At 41.8% G+C, this 23,002-nt stretch overlaps 1 protein-coding gene across 2 annotated transcripts in view; it reads left to right on the forward strand.

Moving 5' to 3' along the window:
* Positions 1 to 6,449: 6,449 nt before the first annotated feature.
* LOC140188022 (casein kinase II subunit alpha) overlaps positions 6,450 to 23,002 on the forward strand; it is a 124,008-nt gene continuing 107,455 nt past the window's right edge. Inside the window, exons 1-2 of one of the 2 annotated variants that reach the window (XM_072243929.1) lie at positions 6,450 to 6,740; positions 8,168 to 8,285. The gene's annotated coding sequence lies outside the window, so the exon portion shown is untranslated. The remainder of the gene's footprint in view (positions 6,741 to 8,167; positions 8,286 to 23,002) is intronic. The other variant, XM_072243922.1, reaches the window with a different exon arrangement.

The raw sequence follows: 23,002 nt of genomic DNA on the forward strand, positions 1-23,002 counted from the left end.
TCTTGTGTCTCCTCCATTCAGGTTATTTTGTTAAAACCTGAAAATGCATGTCAACTCAAGCAATCTAAATGTATGGAGATGTGGTGAATTACGAATGGCCCTTATGCACTTGATATTAAAGAATGAATCTAGAAAACTGAGATGCAATTTCACTGAAGTATAAAATTCTTAGAGGGCTTGACAGCTAAATGCAGGATGCCTTTGTTGATTGAGGTGATTCAAAGTGGTTGGGAGAGGGTTCACAGATGCGGAATAAATGGTCAGCCATTCATGACTGAGCTGAGAATTGCCTTTCCACCAGGGCAGTAAATAGTTGGCATTTATATTCTGTGAGGGCTCGGTCACTTAATATATTCAAGTAAGAGACTGATAAATCTTTGGATATTAATGTATTGAGGGATAATGGGCATTACAGGCAAATGGCACTGAGGTAAAAAGATCAACTCTGATTTTATTAAATGACCGAGCAGATAAGAGGTTCAAAGGCCTGCTCCTGCTAATGTTGGTCAGAAACCATCTGGCTTGGATTTAAACTCTGAACTGATTCTACGACTTAAGACTGACTTTCAAGGAATCTTTACAATTCATGTTCTGAGTATTTTTTTAAACTTAGACAGTTTGTCTTTTGCACATATAATTTCTTATAAATTCTAATGTATTTATATTTTCTGCAAATGCCTGCAAGAAATTGAATCTCAAGTAACATATACACACTTTGATAATAAATTTACTTTGAACTTTAAAGTAATTGAGAAGGAAGGAAGAACTACTGGGGAACTGAGAAGACATTTTTCACCTGGTGTACGTTTAGGGGTGTGAAACACTGCCTGAAAGCTTGAAAGAGATAAAAACAGTTTACCTCACCTGGATGTGCACTTAAAGATCTTACTATGACATTCCAAAACTAAAGACCAGTGCAGAGTGGGAATAAAGGAGGCCTTGACTGGTTGGCTGTTGATGACTAGTGGTGTTCCACAGGGCTGAAGCTGGGACCACTTCTTTTCACATTATATGTCAATGATTGGATGATGGAATTGGTGGGTTTGTGACCAAGTTTGCAGGCAATATAAAGATAGGTGGAAGGGCAGGTAGAAGGAATAAAGATGTAGCCTGTTTTCTAATTCAGAGGTCAGAGGTGCGAAGAGACCTTTTGGACTGATTGAGTGATCTCACACTTTGTTGTCTCTGAGGGAGTTTGGTGAGGGAGTTTGCAGCCTAGACGCCTGGTGGTCTGGAGACAGGGTGTGAGCCCACAATCAACTCCATTGCTTCCCTCTGACTGAGGGGTTGAGCAAGGTTGAAGTTGATGAGGATGAGAGTGGAGGGCGGGTAAGTGTTTGATGCCATATACCTGCATTTGACCGGTCTTCCTCTCCCTCTCGCTAGCTGCTGTCGGGGTAAGGTGCAGGATTCTTGGCTTCCAAGCTGCAAGGGTTGATCAGAGAGGCTGTGGACTCGTACTGGGAGAAGTTGAGGTTCTTGTTGCACGTGTTCCTGGACCCAGCCGTTTTTGAGTGGCTTGATTGGAGCGATTGATGCAGATTAGGGCGCTTCAGCAAAGAATACCCATGTAGCCTGCATTGGCTAGTGGCACTGCACTGAACTGAACTAAACTGAATAACACTGGTTTGATGTTTGATATTCTGTGTGTTGTTCGCTCAGTTTTTGCCATTTGTGTAATTTGTTTTTTTTTCTTGAACAGGTTCCATGGTGTCTTTGTTTCATGGCTGCCTGTGAGAAGACTAATCTGAGTTACATTCTGTATACATGCTTTGATAATAAATGTACTTCAAACATTGGTATGTCACCAAAGACTCTTGCAGATTTCTATAGATATGCAGTGTAAACCATCCTGTCTGGTTGTATCAGTCTGTTAATGTTCCCTTTTTTTTTACAGCTATGCATTACTATGAGCAGGAAATTTTTACACGGCCTGAAAACCATGTGGCACTTTAAATGTCTTTTTTCTTTTATTATATGTATGGTATGAAAATTTAGAATGAAAATAGAAAAATCACATTCTTTTGACTTTAATAATTGAAGGGTACAATGAAGTACAGTACAAAAAAAAAATTCATGTTTTGTAAACTTTTTCTAGTTGTCTTTCCAGCTGTGCAGCAACAAAAGCTATGTGCACAGGAGCATTTCAGTTACCGCATGGCCATGCACCTGTGCAGATTAGAGGGTACAGTGCAGTCTGGTAGGGAAGTGATAGTTGAGGAGAGTTGCTAGATGGAGGAAGGGAGAGTGGAATTAGTGACAGACGTAGGAGGTGACAAAGGACTGCAAATGCTGGAATCCTGATAGGAGAGGGAGGTAGAGTGTGGAATCGAGGGAGGGAGGGCAGATGGGAGAGGGGAACCAGTGGGACAAGTGTGTGGGTAATGGGCAGATGGGGTGAGAGTAGGAAGAAGTAAGTAGATCAGCAGGAGAGAGTAAAGGAAAACGGGAAAGCAGTTTACCAGAATTTGGCGTTGGGTTGTAGATGACCCAGGGAAAACATGAGGTGTTGTTCCTCGAGACTTGAGAGACTGTAGATGCTGAAATTCTGGATCAACAAGCTGGAGGATCTCAATGGGTCAGGCTGCATCCACAAAGAAAACAATCAGTAGACACTTCAGCTTTGACAAGTCCCTCGTTGGTCGAGGTTGATTATGGATGTTGCATCCCAGCTGTCTGATACGCAAGACAGGGCAGCATGATAGGGAGAGCAAGCTGTCGCCCCTGTGGCAGGACCTCCCTCTCCACGCAGCTGATGAATCCAAAGGAACAGCCAAGACCGATACAGTTTGGCACCAGCAGCATCGCAGGAGTTGCCAGTCAGCGTTGAACTCAACGTAGGACTGCCTTAGGAACTCCAGTTCCGGATTTTTCCTCAGTGTTTACTCCCAAAGCCTTCCCCATGAGTGGGTATAGCCACAAAGCAGCAGAGGTTCAAGGTCATAGTCTTCCTTCTCCCAGATGGGCGGCCAACCATGACTGATGAGCCACATCTGCTTGAACTGACTGGCTTTAAGGCACCAGTAACCCACCCTTGCTCCTTCTCCTGTCAGTAGAAACTGTTCCACTGGGCTTAGAAGCTAAGCCACATGTGAAGGCCAGGAGGTGGACTTGGTTGTCAGAGGCTATTTGAGATGCACAACATTGGGAGCATTTAATAAGTAGTGGGAGCTTGTCCCCATTACCAACACTATCCCCCACCCCCCACCAGCTATAACAACCTTAAGGAACCAACACAGTAACATAACATTTACTATGTTAAATAACTTTATGGATTTGTGAAGGTTACTTTATTTAAGAGAGGTTTAACAATTTGGTGACTTAAGGGTTAATTTTATTATATAAACACAGACATGCTGCATGGAATATTCTATGTTATATAAAGAGCATTAATAATTTTGTCTATAAAAAGTGGTCAGTATAGGTTTAATCATTTGTGGTGTGTACAAAGATGCATTTTATTTTACATAAAGGGAAATAAAGAGGATGAGAGGATATTTAACAGTATGTGTTTTGACAGTTTGGGAGGTGTTTTAAGCATTCATATTGCTACAGAATTTGCAGGAGCCTGATGATGACCTTTATTGTACTAAAAGGGATGCAAATTCAAGTTGAACTCCTAATAAACTTTGTATTAATGTCGTAGTCAGAGGCATTCTGCATGGAAATGGGCCCTTCTGCCCTTCCGATCCATGGCAACCAAGATTCCCATTTGCCCGCATTTGGCCCATATCCCTCTAAACCAGGGGTTCCCAACCTTTTTTATGCCTTGGACCAATACCATTAACCAAGAGGTCTGTGGACTCCATGTTGGGATCAACTTTCTCTAAATCTCTCCTGCCTAAGTACACTTTGTATGTCATTTGTACAAGAATATTAGTGCACAGGTGGAATAAAAACGTATTTAGTTTGGCATTGGATGCACATAGTATCTAATAAGGATACACAGGAAGAAAAAACAAACATATGCACAATTTTTACAAGAAAGTACGGCTAGAATCAAAAAAAAACATTGCAGTGCAGAGTGATCAAAATGGTCTCAGTGTTGCTGTATTGAGGTGGCGGTTTGGATTGCACAGGTTGTTTCAAAAACCAAATGGTTGAAAGGAAACTAGAGGGTCCAGAGCTGGGGTTCCTAACCTGGGGTTGATGGACCACTTGGCATAACAACAGTCGGGAACCCCTGAGCTAGAGGAACTTAATAGGTTAGGCTCATTCATAGGGGTAAATGGACAGTCAATGTTTTGGATCTCAACTCCGATCTGAAATGTTGACTGTCCATTTCTTCCCCCCCCCCCCCCATAGATGCTGCCTGACTGAAGTCCTCCCACGCCTTTGTGTTTTGCTCTAGATTTCTAGCAGCTTCAGTCTCCTGTGCCTCCAAGTTAAAAGTCAAGTTTATTGTCATTTGCACAAGTACAGGTATGATACAAAAGTCCAAAAGCACATAAGGGGGGGGCACAGTAGCGTAGTGGCTAGCACGACTTTCGAGTGCCAGTGACCGGGGTTCAGTTCCCATCACTGCCTGTAAGGAGTTTGGACGTTCCTCCTGTGACCGCGTGGGTTTCCTCCAGATGCTCCGGTTTCCTCCCACAGTCCGAAGATGTACCGGTTGGTACGTTACTTGATCATTGTAAGTTGTGCTGTGATTAGGCTAGGATTAGTTTGGGGGATTGGTGGGAGGAGTGGCCCAAACAGTCAGGAGGGCTCGTTCCAAGCTGTATTGCAATAAAAAAAATAGCTAGATAAATAATATTAGGCTTAAGAACAGCTTCTATCCCACTGTCATAAGTCTATTAAATGGTTCTCCTTTATGATAGGATAGACTCTTAACCTCGCAGTATGCCTCGTCATGGCCCTTGCAGCTTATTATCTGGCTGCCCTATACGCACTCTGTAACTGTAGCCCTTTTTCCATTGCACTAGATCAATGCACTGATGTGATGAAATGGATAAGAACGGTTGGCATACAAAACGTTTTTCACTGTATCTCAGTACATATGCCAATAATAAACCAATTCATTTTACCAATGTAAAGGCAGTGATAAATATCACAGGCATATTGTATCTGATAAGCAGCATAAAGGGAATCAGCTGTTCTTGAACCAGCCTGCACCACCTCCAACCAAAGTCATTGTTGAGTTTATTGTCGTGCGTGCAAGTACACAGTTGCAAGGAAAAGCTTACTTGCAGCAACATTGCAGGCATGTAGCATCAGGTAAGCAGCCAGAAGGGAAGTAGCTGTTCTTGAACCAGCCCGAAAAATCAGAATCAAAATTGAGTTTATTTTCTGCATCACGGCCTGGTATAAAAACACCCATGCCTTTGAGTGGAAAATCCTATGGATTCAGCCCATTACATCATTGGTAAAGCCCTCCCAAGCACATCCACATGAAACGCTAGTAGAAAAGCAGCATCCTTTATCAGAGATCCCCACCGAGGTTTATTCTCGCTGCTGCCATCAGGTAGAAGGTACAAGAGCCCTCGGACTCACACTACCAGGTTCAAGGTACTTACTATCCCTCAACAATCAAGATCTTGATTCCACTCACTTGCCAATCTATTGAGATGTTCCCACAACCGATGAGCTCACTTTAAGGACCCTTTATCTTGTTATCTCATGTTCTCATTATTTATTTATATATTTCATTTACACAATTTGTTGTCTTCTGCACGCTGGTTGATCTTTCATATATCCTGTTATAGTTACTATTCTATAGATTTGCTGAGTATCCCTCAGGAAAATGAATCTCAGGGTTGTATATGGTGACATATAGGTACTTCGATGATACAATTTACAAACTTTTGTAGTTTAGACTTTGTCATATTCTCTGTAGCTGTTACACTTTATTCTGCATTGTCATTGTGTAATGATCTGATCTGTATCAACAGGATACGAGGCAAGCTTTTCACTGAATTTTGATACACGTGATAATTATAAACCAATTCCAATACAAGATATTCTTGAAACAACCCCCTAATCAAAATTAGTCAAAGTCAATGTTCAACTTTAAGGGTCATTCAACCGCACACGAACACACAAAAATACAGCCAAATGAAATAGCGGCAAGTTTATTGTCATATGCACAGATTCAATGTAAAATGTACAAGCAAAAAGCATCAGGAAAAAAACCGCAATCCTAGTCAAAGTTAAAATCTTGTTTATTGTCATATGGACAAGTACATGTACGCACAGAACTTACTTAGAGCAGCATTTACAAGGAAAAAAAACGTGGATTAAGCAAGATAGAAAACAATTGGAACAAAAAAAAATCATTACTATCTCTGCCTCGGAGCAGGAACCAGCAAGTGAATGATCGAGAGGAGGAGGAGGGATTTGTGCAACAGGTTTTGTGTCCCTCCCCTCCCCTCCCGGGCTGGTGAGTTGAGGTGTGCGCGGCGGACGGTGTTGGGCAGGGCACAGGCCGGCGCAGCCTCGTTGTGGCGTGGGGCTGGCGGGGGAAGCGCGGCGCCGCCATATTGCGGGCAGTCGGTGTTTTCGGCGCCGAGCCGGGCGGTTCGGAGTTAAAGGGGAGGCCAAAGCCGGTCGTGCTTACTGGGTGGGGGAGAAAAAGGGGAGAGAAAGAGGAGAAAAAGGCATAATCGGAGAAGAGAGGAAGAAGAACCGAACAATATACACATACACGCACGTACAAAAAAATTATAAAAAAAGCCCCTACTACCCCCCCAATCAATTCCACCTGAAGAGAAAGCGAGAGAAAAATAAATTGGCGCTGGCAGGTGAGCGGGCGGTGGGATAGCCGCGATGGGTGAGGGGAGTCCGTTGGAGGGGAGGTGGGATCGGACGGCCTATGGCGGCGGTGGTGGTGCTGCTGGGGCGGGGTGTGGTGGTGGTGGTGGGGGCTCTGATGTCCCCTTCCTGGTATTGTGGGAGGGGTGGTTGTAAACCGAGGGGTTTTGTGATGTGGAGGGGGGGAGAGGTGAGGGGATCTGTAATTCGGGGCTGAAGGGTCTGTAATTCGGAGTGGAGGGGTGTGTAATACGGGGTGATAGGTCTGTAATATATGGGGAGGTGGTCTAATATCGCAGAAGTATGCTGTATTACATAGTCTGTAATATGTAGGGGTGTCTAATACGGGGACAAGGCGGGGTCTAATAATTGGGGTGCAAAGCGGGAGGGGGTTTGATAATTGGGTAGAGGGAGTCTGTAATATGGTACGAGGCGGTTTCTGTAACCACCTCATTTGGAGGTGGTGCCTAATTAAGGGGATCTGTAATGTAGGGAAGATTTGTAATACAGGGGTGGCTTATAATATGAGGGAGGGTCTATAATACTGGCTACAGGGAGGGACTAAAATGGAGGAGTGCATTTTAATATGAGGTATTGGGAAGGGGGTTTGTAATACACTGGATGTTGGGACAGTGCTCTGTAATGCTACCTTGTAGTGGTGGGGGTGTTTAGGTGGAGGCCTGTAGTTTTCTCTTGTGTGTGTTGGGTGGTCCAGGATGGGGCCTAAAATATATGGAGTGTGGTGGTAGGTGTGCGTAGGGTTTTTTTATTCCTTAAGGGAGATGGAAAATGACATTGTGGGGAAAGGCATTTTCAGGAGGATTTCTGGAGAGGACAGGTTGAGGAGGGGTCTGTTGTATGTCTTCTGTGGGTTACTTAGATAGTTATTTTTATATCTTGATCCCTCTCCCAATGTTGTAGCAGTGATTGTCATCTTTTTGCCAGGCAACTTGAAGGATGCTGGCCCCATTGACCGAAATGGTTGGCCCATCTTAGTGATTAAGATACAAGACATTAATAGTACTCTCTTTTTATGTGCGATTTCATTCCTTAACAGGGAATGAAATCAGCGAATGCTTGAAGTAATCATGTCAGTTAGCATCTGTGGAAAGAGAAACAGAATTTAATCCCTTCATCTGGATGGAGGGTCTTTGACCTGAAACACTTCCTCTTTCTACAGATGCTGGTTGTTTCCAGCATTTTCTATCTTTTCCTGACAGTGTTTTCTTTTCAAGAATTAGATTGGACAAAGGGACATGAATTTGCATAAAAACAAGAAGTTATGGATGCAGGAAATCTGAAGAAAATGCTAGAAACACTTGGTTCAAGCGATAATGAGAGAAACAATTTGTACATGAGGTCAATGACTTTACATTTCTTTGAAAGGACCTCTTTCCTTTTTTCCTTTGTCTTCAAGCTTCTTGTGAGGATGGAATATCGTGTGCTATAAAGCAACATGTCTTCAAGCATAGCCTTAGTTGTCTTGACTTTTCACAGACCTTTCCCTCTGATCTTCAATAATACCCCATGATATGGTAGGTGGCATGGTCCATTACCTTCTTGGATTTATATCCAGTGGCCTGGACCATTGGTTCAGAGGTGTGATTTTTGAATGCTACCTTGATGGATGGGGAATTTATATTCAAGTAATTAAATTTGGAGTAAAAACTGTTTAATGGTGACCATAAAACTACCAGGCTTGTTCAAGACCCTGTTTGGTTCATAATTGTCCTTGAAGGAAAGAGATCTGGCATTGCTTTTATGGAGTTGACCTCTCTGTTCCCCCTCCCTATTTTCTCCTCAACTCACCCTCCTCCCTTTTCTCTCCTCCTCTCCCCACCCCAATCAGTTCAGGGACAAACACAGATAGTCAAGTTGTCAATGGCAGTTCTGTTCATTACACTGTCAATGAAAATAAATTATTGGAGGTCTAATCTCAGTCATTCATTTAGGGACAGTGGAACTGGAAAAGAAATGTACGGACATTAAAGTGGAAAGATGTGCTCGCTGAATTTGTGATACCAAATGTTGAAGGTTTGAACTTTAATGCAGGAATGATTTTCTAATGCAGTAGACTGTCAAAAATATGTTTCCAAATCTTTTCTTTGTGATCTATAAACTATCAATTGGGAATCAAATGACCATTAGACCTTTGGGAAGCTGTAGTATTTAGGACAATTTGGTATGGAGTTCTTTGTACTATTAGGGTGGCAGCTATGTATGAATTGACTGATTGAGCCTGGAGAAAAAAATGATTATCAGAAATCAGGTCTCAAATGTGGATCTCTGTTTTCACTTGAGTGGCATACAATAGGTTGTCATTTAGATCGGTATATTTTTAATTTCTCTTCACTGTGGTTTCAGGGTGTTCTATTTTAAAAGTAACTTATAAATAGATGCCTCTAGAGATAAAAGATATATTTCATAAAAGATATTCCAATGTAGCTGTCCTTTGCCCAGGTCTATTCCGGTTATTTAGATCAGGGAAGGTGCTCAGGAAGATAATTCTGTGTTGTCTGCTGAACCCATGTTGCTTAATTCAAATTTATAGTCCAAATCATTTTAATGAAAAATTATTCTATTTCTAATTATCTTGCTGCAAAATTTATGACTAACAGCTTTCATAAGGTGTTACTTTGCGAGAAAGAAACAAGGTGAATTATGGTATGATTTTGCAGGTAGCTGAGACTAAAGTTATTCAATTGGGAGAAGGGATGAACCAGTTTATTCTTTGTATAAATGGCTTATTTTAATTTTATCTTCCCATAGTAGCTAAGTTGGATGTTCAAAAAATGGTTCCTGTTGAATAATTCTGAAGACTACCTTTCATAATACAAAATCAGATTTATAAAGAAACGTTTTAATTTTGACATTCAAGAGTTATGTCGAATAGAAATAAACAAGTACAAAATGAGATTGCACAGTACCCCTGTCTGTGCACAAAAGGAGGAGATAAGTGATTATCTGAAATGTGTGCCTATTTTCTGATGGTGACGTATTTGTTTGATTCCCTTGAATGTTTGGACTCTGCTTCCCTGATGTGTAATTTCAGTTGTCAATTAATTCCCAAATTAAAGGGGGGGGGGGAATTCATAAGAAATAATAGAGGAAAGTGAAGTGATATTCTGTATGTAAATTTATCAGAAGCACAGAAAGGTTGCAGCATATGAGGTTGTGCCACTTGACTTCACTGAATCTGTGCTAGCCAACTGCAAGAGCATTCCAGCTATCCTAGTTGCTTCATAGACTTGAGCAGGGTTGGAGGAAGTGGTGCAGCTCAGCTGATGGTGTGAGTGTTGTGTGTGTCAAAGAGATCTCAGTAGAATCTAGACCAGGGATGAAATTGAATGCAGAGAAATATGGAGTGACTCTTTCTGGGAAGAATGAGGTGTACCAGTAGAAGTGCTACAATTTTCAGTTAGATCTGAGAGCTGTGCCTCTGTAAAGCTTTGAAAGCAGGCCCCACGGATGGAATAAATGTTTTAAAAAAATAAAGCTTTTGGGATCTTTAGCTTCTTAAATGGAAGGATGTTGCAAATAGGTTATAATCAACCATTAAAACATCTGTATACTCGTTTGGTATTGTAGCCACTTTTGGCCTCCACACATTAGCCTGGATATAGAGTCCTTTAGTGGTTTTACCAAGCGTAAGGGATCAGTTACGTGGAATTATACAGAAAGCAGAGAAGTTTGTGGAACTTAGGGGTATTGTTCGTACTTGAATGGATTTTGCTGGCAGATGTTCCATAATTGGAGTTCAGGGATTCAAGGTAATTGGCAAATTAACTAGAAGAGGCATGAAATTTTTTTTCATGGATCAGCCATGATAAAATGGTGGAGCAGACTTGCTGGGCTAAATGGCCTAAATCTGCTCCTATGTCTTATGGTCTTATGGAAAAATGTTGTTTTTGCTGAACTGTTGTAATTTATGATATGGGGACTGCAAGGTCTGGGAACACAAAGCTGATTTTCAAAAGGGGAACAGAGGGGAAATGTGCTGTGAAGAAAGTCATTAGACTGTTTTTACCAGTGAGCCACTGGAGGGGTGATGAGTTCAAGGTCTCTTTGCTGAATCATTCAATATACTTTCAACATTACAAGTCTGGGAAATCAGAACTTGAAAGTTATCTTTGTATTCCCTTGTTAGAATTTATTAGAAAATTTATGGCTATGATTCTAAGCCTTTTCTAAAATAATCATATCGAAGTTGTGTTGGTAATCATTAATCACATTTCCATTTCGAATTCATGCAGATACTGCAGTGAGATTACTGAGATGGTTTGGGTGTTGCAAATTTAGGCTGAATGGATTATTGCAATGTTGTAGATTCCGGTTAATTGGGACACATTAGGACCAGTACATTTTGACCCACTTAAGCAGCTACCCCAATTTGCCAAAGTTTCATGGAAATAGTTAAAAACATATGTATTTTATGAAATTCAGAACAAATTAGAACACTACTGATACATCACAATACTATAAAACTGTAGTTCCCAATAGTTATCGACTGAGAAATTCATCCAGTGTATGCTGCTGTTCTTTTGATTGTCTGTAAGTGAACAAAATCAACCTAGATCTCTAGTGCAAATAATGAACTGCTGTCATACAATGATTTTGACGATGCCATCCTCCAAATCTTTGTTTTTATTGTAACATTTAAGATAATTGTTGATGCTTTCAAATTCATTGTAGTTTCTAATTTGAAGTAGTGAAATTGCTTTATTTTTACTCCCAGCTGCTTATGGCATCTCTAAGCCTGAATGCTTGAAACTGCACTGTTCCAATTTAGGCTACGTCCACACTAGACCGGATAAATCTGTAACCGAAGCTTTTTCTCTTCATTTTGACCTTCCGTCCACACTGAAACGGCGTTTTCCTCCCCTGAAAATGGAGCTTTTCTGAAACACTTTGCGGAGTGTTTAAATCTGAAAATGCCAGTTGGCCGTTGTGGTGTATACGGGGTAACCAGCTAATTTTGAAAATGCCGTCATGACGTGCCTGAACAAATGGTGGTGGCAGCACGGCATCTCATTGTTTTCTTGAACGCAACCTCCAACACCACTACAATATCTGACAATAGATGTGTAACAGCCTAATGTAACATTGTATGGAAATACAAGATAACACTGATGCAGACATGTTTTATACATTTAACAAGGTGCTTTATTAATGTATTGCTTGTGCAAACATTCAACAGATGTAATTGTCACTTTTGCCCAGTAACTCGTTTTATTGCACGTTAAATATAGCAAAATAATACACAAAGACATGGCAAAAGTAAAGGCAAACAATTGAGGTAACAGCAAATTTCACTTTTGCCTTGTAACAAGCCTTATTGCATTTAGTTGGAGCTGTTGTCCCTTTCATCAGTGAAGAGACTATGGCTGTAGGAAATGTTTCTGGACAAACGCTCACCAAGTCTTTCGTTTGGCAATTTCCTTTTCAGTTTTTCTAGTCTGTAACTGGACAAACACGCACCAAGTATACCGTTTCCTCTTTGCTTGTTTTCTGTGTGTCCTGCGCATGCCTAGTAAGAGGCGATTCGCCCAAATATCTGTTCTAATGTGGACGGAGGTATTTTCAAAAACGCCTGGTGTGGGCGCCTATCGTTTTTATGCGAAACTGGCGTTTTCAAAATGGTCCGGTCTAGTGTGGACGTATCCTAAGTGTGCTCCAAATAAACAAAGAGTCCTGTCTATTTTGATTAGTTTTTGTTCTTTCAGAGTTGCCCCAGGTAAGGGCCGTCCCAATTAACCGATGACCCAATTAACCGAAATCCACTGTACTTGTAACTGCAAATGAATTAAATCATTTGATGTTCTGTGTTCTGTTCAATTTGATCGGCATAGTTAACTAGGTGTGATCATGCAAGTATATCCCTTGTAATTTACCATCGAACATGCTGAACTCCAGATAGACTTACAGATTGGGCTTTGGATTGAAGGCTACTTTCGTTATGGATTGACAGTGCATTGTCAAGACCGTATGACCAACCCCCATGTGTGCTAATGGCATATGATGGCTGATCTTCCCAGGTGATAGACAGAAAAAACCCTTACGTTAAGTATGTTTTGGAGTGGGAAGGGTCCTCCCATCCTGACACCGAAGTAAAACACAGAGAAATTAGATTAGATTAGATTTATTGTCATTGTGCCGAGTACAGATACAAAGCCAATGAAATGCAGTTAGCATCTGACCAGAAATGCAAAGAATAGTGTTATTTACGAAATAACTGCAAATAAGTGCTACAGCACACAAATATAACAGTACTGAGACAGAACAATATGGGTGCAATACTGCTTAGCGCTGTGATGTGAGGTTCAGCAGGGTCACAGCCGCAGGAAAGAAGCTCTTCCTGTGCCTGCTGGTGCGGGAGCAGAGGCTCCTGTAGCGCCTACCGGATGGGAGGAGAGTAAAAAGTCCATGGTTAGGGTGTGATGCATCCTTGATAATGCTTTTCGCCCTGCCCAGGCAGCGTTTATGGTAGATGTTCTCAATGGTCGGCAATTGGGTGCCGATAATCCGCTGGGCAGTTTTCACCACACGCTGGAATGCTTTGCAGTCCGATATAGGACAGTTGCCTTACCACACTAAGATGCAGTTGGTGAGCATGCTCTTAATGGTAAAAATCCGTCAGTATCCTGGGACAGAGGTGAGCTTTCTTGATGCTCTGCAGGAAATAAAGGCGCTATGGCTCCTTTTTGACCAGGATGGAGGAGTTCAGGGACCAGGTGAGATCCTTGGGAATGTGGATACCAAGGAATTTGAAGCTTGATACACGCTCCACTACAGCTCTGTTGATGTAGATGGGGACGTGAGTGTGGCTCCTAGCATGCCTGAAGTCCACAATGATCTCCTTGGTCTTCTGGGTGTTGAGGGCCAGGTTGTTGTCAGCACACCACATGGCCAGGTACTGGACCTTGTCCCTGTAGGCCGTCTCGTCATCCCCTCTGATCAGGCCAACCACAGTGGTGTCGTCTGCGAACTTGGTTATGGAATTGGAACCATGTACAGGAACACAGTCATAGGTGAAAAGGGAGTACAGAAGAGGGCTCAGCACACATCCTTGAGGCACACCAGTGTTCATGGTGAGAGTGGAGGAGGAGAGGTTGTCTAACTTAACTGATTGGGGTCTGTTAGTCAGAAAGTCCAAGGTCCGATTGCAGAGGGATGAGCTGATACCAAGCTGGCGAAGTTTGGCGATCAGCTTGGAGGGGATCACAGTATTGAATGCCGAACTAAAGACAATGAACAGCATTCTGACGTAAGAGTTGGGGCTGTCCAGGTGGGTCAGGGCAGAGTGAAGTGCTGTGGAGATAGCATCCTCTGTTGACCTGTTGGTGCGATAGGCAAATTGATGGGGGTCCAGGGTAGTGGGCAGACAAGATTTCAGGTGTGATAGAACCAGTCTCTCAAAGCACTTTGCAATGATGGGGGTGAGTGCAACTGGGCGGAAGTCATTCAGGCCCATGGCAGTGGAATGCTTTGGCACTGGCACAATGGTGGCGATCTTGAAGCTGGTGGGGACAACTGCCTGGGCCAGGGACAGATTAAAAATGTCCGTGAAGACCCCGGCCAACTGCCCTGCACAGACTCTGAGCACACGGCCAGGTCTTCCATCCGGACCAGCTGCCTTCTGTACATTTACCCTGCTCAGGGTGGCGCAAGCATCGGAGGTGGAAAGTGAGAGAGGCAGTTCACCAGGTGGGAGATCCGCTTTGAGGGTGACCTCCTTGTTCTCTTGGTCAAAGCAAGCGTAAAAGTAATTGAGCTCATCAGGGAGGGAAACAGAGCTGGAAGGGGGCACAGTACTCGGTGGTTTGAAGTCTGTAATGTCCTGTATGCCACAGTAAAAACGAGACGACTTTTTTCAGGACCATGGTGCTACATGAAACAATACAAAAACTACACTGAACTACGTAAAACAACCCAAGAACTACACTAGACTACAGACCTGCCCAGGACTGCATAAAGTGCACAAAACAATGCAGGCATTACAATAAATAATAAACAAGACAATAGGCACAGTAGAGGGCTGTAGGTTGATGTCAGTCCAGGCTCTGAGTATTGAGGAGTCTGATGGCTTGGGGGAAGAAACTGTTACATAGTCAGGTCCTGAGAGCCCGAATGCTTCGGTGCCTTTTGCCAGATGGCAGGAGGGAGAAGAGTTTGTATGAGGGGTGCGTGGGGTCCTTCATAATGCTGTTTGCTTTACGGATGCAGCGTGTGGTGTAAATGTCTGTAATGGCAGGAAGAGAGACCCCAGTGATCTTCTCAGCTGACCTCACTATCCGCTGCAGGATCTTGCGATCTGAGATGGTACAATTTTCGAACCAGGCAGTGATGCAGCTGCTCAGGATGCTCTTAATACAACCTCTGTAGAATGTGGTGAGGATGGTGGGGTGGGAGATGGACTTTTCTCAGCCTTCGCAGGAAGTAGAGATGCTGCTGGGCTTTCTTTGCTGTGGAGCTGGTGTTGAGGGACTAGGTGAGATTCTCCACCAGGTGAACACCAAGAAATTTGGTGCTCTTAACGATCTCTATGGAGGAGTCGTCAATATTCAGTGGAGATTGGTCACTCCGTGTCCTCCTGAAGTCAACTATCATCTCCTTTGTTTTGTTCACATTCAGAGACAGGTTGTTGGCTCTGCACCAGTCCGTTAGCCACTGCACCTCTTCTCTGTATGCTGACTCATCATTCAACCGAGGGAAACGCTCAACACTCTTCCTGCCCCTAAGCTGGATTGACCCAGCAACCTTTTGCCTTTCTGTGGTCTCTCTCAGTCACAGGCTCCTTGCCTAAAAATGTCTTTATGAATCCTGGATTGCTGAAAGTGGAGGTTACATGCAGATGTGCAGGCTAAGAGGTTAAGTTCCCTGTGGCATGACAAAGGATCCCATTTGAAGCGTACCTTGCCACTTTAGTTAAAGGTAACCACTGGAACTCTGTACAAAGCAATCCAGTGTATTAATTGTTAGCATATAGTCATGTCACCATTAATAAGCATAAATCATTCTTTGTAAATGGTTTTAAAATTTATTAATTAATGTTGGAATCTGGACTTTGCTAGCACATCTCTAATTGCGAGTCTGAAGGTGGTGGTGAGCCACCTTGAAGAGCTGCAGGCTAGATGTCTTTGAATGTAGTGGTAACAAGCCATGAATTTGAAATCACACATAGACCAGGCAAGCATGAGAGATTTTCTCTTGAACAACATTAGTGAACCAGGTGGGTTTTTCAATAATCCAGTAAAGAGTAAATTCTTATTACTAAGACTCATAAAAATCTTGGTTATTAACTGAATTTAAATTCCTTAGGTGCTGTGGTGGGATTTTAAAGTCAGATCTCTGGTTGGTTCATTCAGGCACCTGGATAACTGGTTTAGATTTCTAGCCACTGTACTACTCATGGGGGGAGAGTGTATGATGCATCTTGTGAGTGTGCACAAGTCTCTAGAAGGTTGAGACTACAAGAATAACCGGCAGATGTTCTTGTACTTAGACTGGTTTAACAATAATAATTGTTGCTGTTGAAGTGACGTTTCATGGACGGCAACCTCTTGTCTTTTAAGATGACGAAGTCTAAGTTTGGTTAGAAAATTCTGGTTTTGGGAGGAGCTTAGAGATATGTTACTTGCCAATTTCCACTTCAGAAGAAAAGTTGCAATTATAGATTCAAAAGATAGAAAAATAGTTCTAATATCTTTGTGAATGATGTATATATCATTCTAATGCCATTGTAAATGGAATGTTAGCTTTTTGGCTGTGTAAAAGTGAAGAAGTCATTCACCAGTGTAGAAAGGTGTACTATGTAGGCTGGTTCTAAGCCATTTAAACAGCTTCATTGTGGACCACATGGCAGTGCTATAATTGTGTAGTTGAAACTGCAAGAGGAAAATTGTGCACTTGATTGTTTTCCAGCAGTGATTTGTTTTGAACTAGCAGTGACGTATTCTAAACACCAAATGACCTGTTAATACACACATCCTTAAATTCGCAACTTTAAAAAAATGGTTAGTTTTTAGGGTGAATGGAGAAAACTAAAGGGAATGAAGGTCGACTGTTCTTTTGGGCTGATGTCCCACAACCTTGGGTCTTAAGTAAATTGTGTGTGTTTTGATCTTTCAATGTTCCATAGATTTTGGAATTGTCCTATTGGAAAACTGCAAATCTAATGTCATACTTTTGAAAGGAAGGAGACAAAACAAGAATCTGTAGGTTAGTTAACATAATAGAGTATTGGGAAAATATTAGAATATTTACTCAGCAGCAGGGCCTTTACAAATGAAGCAGTGCTAAATTGACTTTGGGTGTGACATATTTATTAGAGTTCCTTGAAGATGTAAAAAAAAAGTGTGGATAAAGGGGGGGCTGGTGGATGTAATGTATTCAGATTTCCAAAACAAAATTGATCAGGTGCCATTTAAATGGTTACTCTTCAAGATACGATTTCATGGAATTATGGGTAACAGTTTGGGAAAAGGTTTGGCTACTTCAGGGATTGTGGTATGTTTTTTTTTAAGTATCATTATCTCTGTTTACATGAATGCTTATGTGCAGATTGAAGAAATTATTGGATTCCTTCTTCTCCAGCACTTTGTATTTCCTACCCACCTAGCTTCACCTATCACCTAGCTATCTTCCTTCCCCTCCCCCCCCACATTGTTATGCTGGCATCTTCCCCTTCCTTTCTAATGCTGAAGAAGGGTCTTGGCCTGAAGTGTTGACTATTTATTCATTTCCATAGATAATTGCCTGAACTGCTGAGTTCCTCCAGCATTTTCTGTGTGTTGATATGAACATTCCAGTTAGAGTTCATCACCTCAAAAAAATTTGCTTGAAAACCTAACTAGCAAAAAGAAACAAATTAGATTAAAAGAGTTATTTTCAATCTGGTAAATTGTATGTAGTTGGGTGTGTGTAGATTAAGTGAATTTGGGTGTGTATAGATTAAGGCGAGAATTTGGTGGGTGAAGGAAGTATCATGCAAGGTAATCACTTTGAGAGGACGGATAAGGAAACAGGGTTTAAATGAAGTGAGACTACTGAAGATCTTTATGTTCTTGTCCATGAAACAACAAAAGTTGGCATGGAAGTGCAGCAAGATTTAGAAAGACAAGTGGGATGTTAGTTTTTTTGGCAAAAAGAATGACTTGAAAAAGGGAGCAAGTTTTTCTGCAATTCTACAAAGGATTGTAAAATTATACCAAGAGTGCTCCTTGTATGAGATGGAATATTGACATTAATTTAGATAAGGTTAACTAGGTTGATTGCTAGAATGGAGGACATCATTTATTAATATAGGTTGTGAAGGCTGGTCCCATTATCATTACAGTTAAGAAAATTGAGGTGATCTTATGGAAACATATATTCTGGTGGGACTTGATATCCTCTTTACTAAGAGGATACTTCTTTTTGTGGAGAGGCCTTCAACTTGGTGCAAAAAGCTTTCGAATAAAAATGAGATTTCTTCTGAGGGTTGTGAATTATTAGAATTCTCTATCCAGAATTTTGTCATCAGTAAATATATTTAGTGCCTAGCAAGGTGGCTGTATAGTCCGTTGAGAAACAAACATGATGTTTGAGATTCAACTTAGTTTGAGGTTCAGTCAAGAATTTGAGAATATTTATTTGGTTGGGAACTTGTGTTACAGTGGTGAATTTACCATAGAGTCATGCATTCGATATAAAGCTCAATAATTTGAGCATATTTGAATCCATATTCTTTCTTTCTGGTCTTTTTCCGATGATGACTTCTAAAATGTTGTTGCTTGCATTGGTGCAAGCAGGAGCTAAGCTATGTCCTGTAAAGTGTCATCAAATGAAAGAAATCACTTGGTTAGTAGCTTAAGGAATGTTTCTTGGCCAGTGTTCACAACTTTCCAAATAATGCTTCTTCAGTTTTTATGCGGTGGTGTAACCTATGGGCCGCATGTGGCCTACCTCAGTGAAAGTGAGCTGTTTGTGCTCTTAGTTATTTTGCCTCTACTTATTTGCAGTACCAAGTTATGTCCCAAAAGGCTTCTCCTGATTGAGGATCTGAGAAATATAAGGCCTTCTCACCATCTAGCAAGTCCCATCCTCCTAAAAATGGTTTGAAGCCTGTTAAGCCTTAGTCATAAAAGTACCAACTGTCAAAATGTTGGAATAGTTGTGTATGTTAATATCCACAAATGTTAAATATCCAAAGTATTCAAAATTAATCTAAAGTATACTTTAATATATAAGCAATTAAATGCGTATTAAATTAACAACACCTCTAAAAGTTCAGTAATCCGGCATGCTCAAGATTTGTGGTGCTAGACAAATAGATTTTTATTGGCTATTAATATTATACATTTTTCAGTGGACTAAATTGGTTTATTATTGTCACATATTCAGTGAAAAACTTGTCTTGCGGCCCGTTCATCCAGATGAATTCATTACAACGATGTATTGAGATAGTATCGCGTGAAACAATAACAGAGCAGAATAAAGTCTTACAGTTACAGAGAAAATAGTGTAGGTAGACGGTGAGGCACAAGGTTATAATGAGATTGAAGTTGAATCCATATCATACTAAGGAACCATTTAATAGTCTTATAACAGCAGGATAGAAGCTGTCCTTAAGCCTGGTGGTATTGTCTTTCTTGCATTTGTATCTTCTGTCCGATGGAAAGGAAGAAGGAAGAATTTTGGGATGGCTGGCTGCTTTACTAAAGCAGGAGAAGAGTTCAAACAATCTGGAATCCAATTTCTTGCAGTCCCGGGCAGAGCAGCTGCCTTACCAAGCAGTGATGCATCTGGATAGGATGCTTTCCATGGTACATCTGTAGAAGTTGGTGTGGGTCAAAAGGAATTTGCTTGATATCTTTAACCTCCTGAGGAAGTAGAGGTGCTGGGGCTGGTGAGCTTTCCTGGCTATTGATGGCATTTACTTTTGGGAATTTAAAAGCTCGTAACTCTCTTGACCTCAGTTGAAAGGGTGTGCAGGATCTAGGGTAATAGTGAATTTAATAGTGTGCTGGACCAGAGTTCTGCTGAGTTTCAAGGTGGCACAGGAAACATTTTGTGATCCAGATGTTGAACCATCAAGATTTCTAAATAGGTAGGTAGTTTATTATGAATACTTTAAAATTAAGTCTTTGCAAACAAAAATGTAAATTACCTGAAGGCTATCAGTTTCATCACCACCAGGCATTGGAGCAGTTCAAGTGGCATTTGAGGGATGCACCTTTCAGAAGTTTGGGATGTTTAGATAAGTGACCCTTGAGTTCTTGGGTTATCAGATCTCTCTACAGAAAAAATTGTGTGACAGCTCAGTGTCACCATTAAGAAGTGTCTGCTTATCACCAACAGTATTTTAATCATGTTACTTTTCATCCTGGAGCCGTTCTTAAGCTTTGGACAATAGGCTCAGAAAACAGAGAATTCATTTTGTTTAAATGTTGATTAAGCAGATGAAGATATAAGGCCACTGAGAATGGAGAAGTTTGAATAAATCTATCCAAATGGTCTCTTGTTCTAGTTTCCATTTTGTGCATGGCCTGAAATTTAAATAATGGCATCAACCTTGGTTTGGTGGATAACTGCCCTGAGTCAAGACCCACTCTAATGCAGACATTTTAGAGAACTACAGAACGGGTGCTGCACTGTAACATTTTATCCTAAAGGCAGTATATGGTAGGCTGCATCATTCTCAATGGAATTAAAAATCCCACCATTGGAAGGCAAGCAAGGCAGTTCCAGTAATCTTACTAATATTTTGGTCCCATAACCTGTGTGGGAGGAGATTTATAGTGAAAAGGCCACTGCACTGGGGCAGTTCCATTCTCTCTGCCTCAAAAATCTTGTCCAATGGTATGAGAAATTGTCATGACTGAAGATTTCCTTGGCTGGAGTGGATAGCCATGCCTCCTGTGCCTTGCCATGCCCTTCACTCTCCATGAAACATTGCAGCACCACCTTCTTGGCCTTAGGATCTTGTAAATGATCTTGTGCACCCAATCTGCCTGAACTGGCTTCACATGCTGGGGTAGGTATATCCCTATCTCACCGGGGTTGGAGGTTCCTGGCTACCCTTACCTGGTTTAGCCTCCCTGTTGAAGTGTACTGGGGTCCAATTCCTACCAAAAGTTTTACTTTGATCATTTTTTGAGAAGTATTTAATTTACTATAAGGTGCTTTGGGATACCTGGAGACTGGTGGCCTCATAAGGTGGCATCCATCATTATGGAGCCCCATCACCCAGGACATGCCCTGTTCTCAGGGAGGAGGTATTGGAGCTGAAGGCACACAGTCCTGACGAAGGGTCTCGGCCTGAAACGTCGACTGCACCTCTTCCTAGAGATGCTGCCTGGCCTACTGCGTTCACCAGCAACTTTTATGTGTGTTGCAATGATTTAGGAACAGCTTCTTGCTCTCTGCCATTAGATTTCTGAATGGGCATTGAACCCTACCTCACTACTCACTACGGGTTTTTTTTGCACTATGTAATTTTAACTTTTTAGATATATCTGCTTGCTGTAATCCAGTTTTTATGATCATGTATTGCAGTGTACTGCTGCCACATAACAACAAATTTCGTGACATTTGCCCGTGATATTAAACCTGATTCTGATTGTAATTCCAAGTTCTTAAATTTGTTAGTACAGGTGTCCCCTGCTTTTCGAACGTTCGCTTTATGAAACCTCACTGTTACGAAAGACCTACATTAGTTGAGCAACAGGTCAATGGCAGATGTCATCTCTCTGGCCCCACATTCCTCCTTAGAACGCCTGGAGAATAAAGACGCATACGCAAGGCTCCTTTTCATTGACTACAGCTCTGCCTTTAATGCCATCATTCCAAATAAACTGATTCCTAAGCTCTGGAACCTGGTCCTTAGCACTCAGATCTACAGCTGGATCTTCAACTTCCTCACAGACAGGACCCAGGCTGTAAAAGTAGGGGACAAGCTCTCCTCTACAATCACTCTGAGTACCGGTGCCCCACAAGGCTGTGTACTCAGCCCCCTGCTGTACTCACTGTACACCCATGATTGTGTAGTCAAGGTTCCATCAAGCTCAATATATAAGTTTGCTGATGACACAACAATTGTAGGCCGTATCTCGGGTAATGATGAGTTTGAGTACCGAGAGGAAATTAAGAACCTGGTGGCATGGTGCGAAGACAATAACCTATCCCTCAACGTCAGCAAGACGAAAGAATTGGTTGTTGACTTCAGAAGGAGTAGCGGACCGCACGACCCAATTTACATCGGTGGTGCGCAAGTGGAACAGGTCAAAAGCTTTAAGTTCCTCGGGGTCAATATCACAAATGACATGACTTGGTCCAACCAAGCAGAGTTCACTGCCAAGAAGGCCCACCAGCGCCTTCACTTCCTGAGAAAACTAAAGGAATTTGGCCTGTCCCCTAAAACCCTTACTAATTTTTATAGATGCACCGTAGAAAGCATTCTTCTAGGGTGCATCACAACCTGGTATGGAAGTTGACCTGTCCAAGACTGAAAGAAGCTGCAGAAGATCATGAACACGGCGCAGCACATCACACAAACCAGTCTTCCGTCCGTGGACTCACTTTACACCGCACGCTGTCGGAGCAGTGCTGCCAGGATAATCAAGGACATGACCCACCCAGCCAACAGACTTCTTGTCCCTCTTCCCTCCCGGAGAAGGTTCAGGAGCTTGAAGATTCGTACGGCCAGATTTGGGAACAGCTTCTTTCTAACTGATAAGACTGCTGAACGGATCCTGACCCAGATCTGGGCCGTACCCTCCAAATATCCGGACCTGCCAGTTGGTTTTTTTGCACTACCTTACTTCCCATTTTTCTATTTTCTATTTATGATTTATAATTTAAATTTTTAATATTTACTAATTTTAACTATTTTTAATATTTAATATTTGTAATCCAGGGAGTGTGAAGCGCAGAATCAAATATCGCTGTGATGATTGTACGTTCTAGTACCAATTGTTTGGCGACAATAAAGTATAAAGTATAGTTACCTGTTTTTGCTAACAGAAGGTGTTTTCACTGTTAGGAAAAAAGGCAGCGCGCGCCCCAAGCAGCCAAGCTCCTCCCCCGGAACTGCATTCTAGCTGGCATTGTTTAAACACGTACCTGTGAGCAGCCGTTAGCAAGATGAGTTCTAAGGTATTGGAAAAGCCTAAAAGAGCTGGTAAGGGTGTTACACTTAGTGTAAAACTAGGCATAATTAAGCGTTTTGATCGTGGTGAATAAGTAAAGACAAAATGAGTTTGGCATGTGGAAG

Source organism: Mobula birostris, chromosome 2 (assembly GCF_030028105.1).
Source record: "Mobula birostris isolate sMobBir1 chromosome 2, sMobBir1.hap1, whole genome shotgun sequence".
NCBI lineage: Eukaryota > Metazoa > Chordata > Chondrichthyes > Myliobatiformes > Myliobatidae > Mobula > Mobula birostris.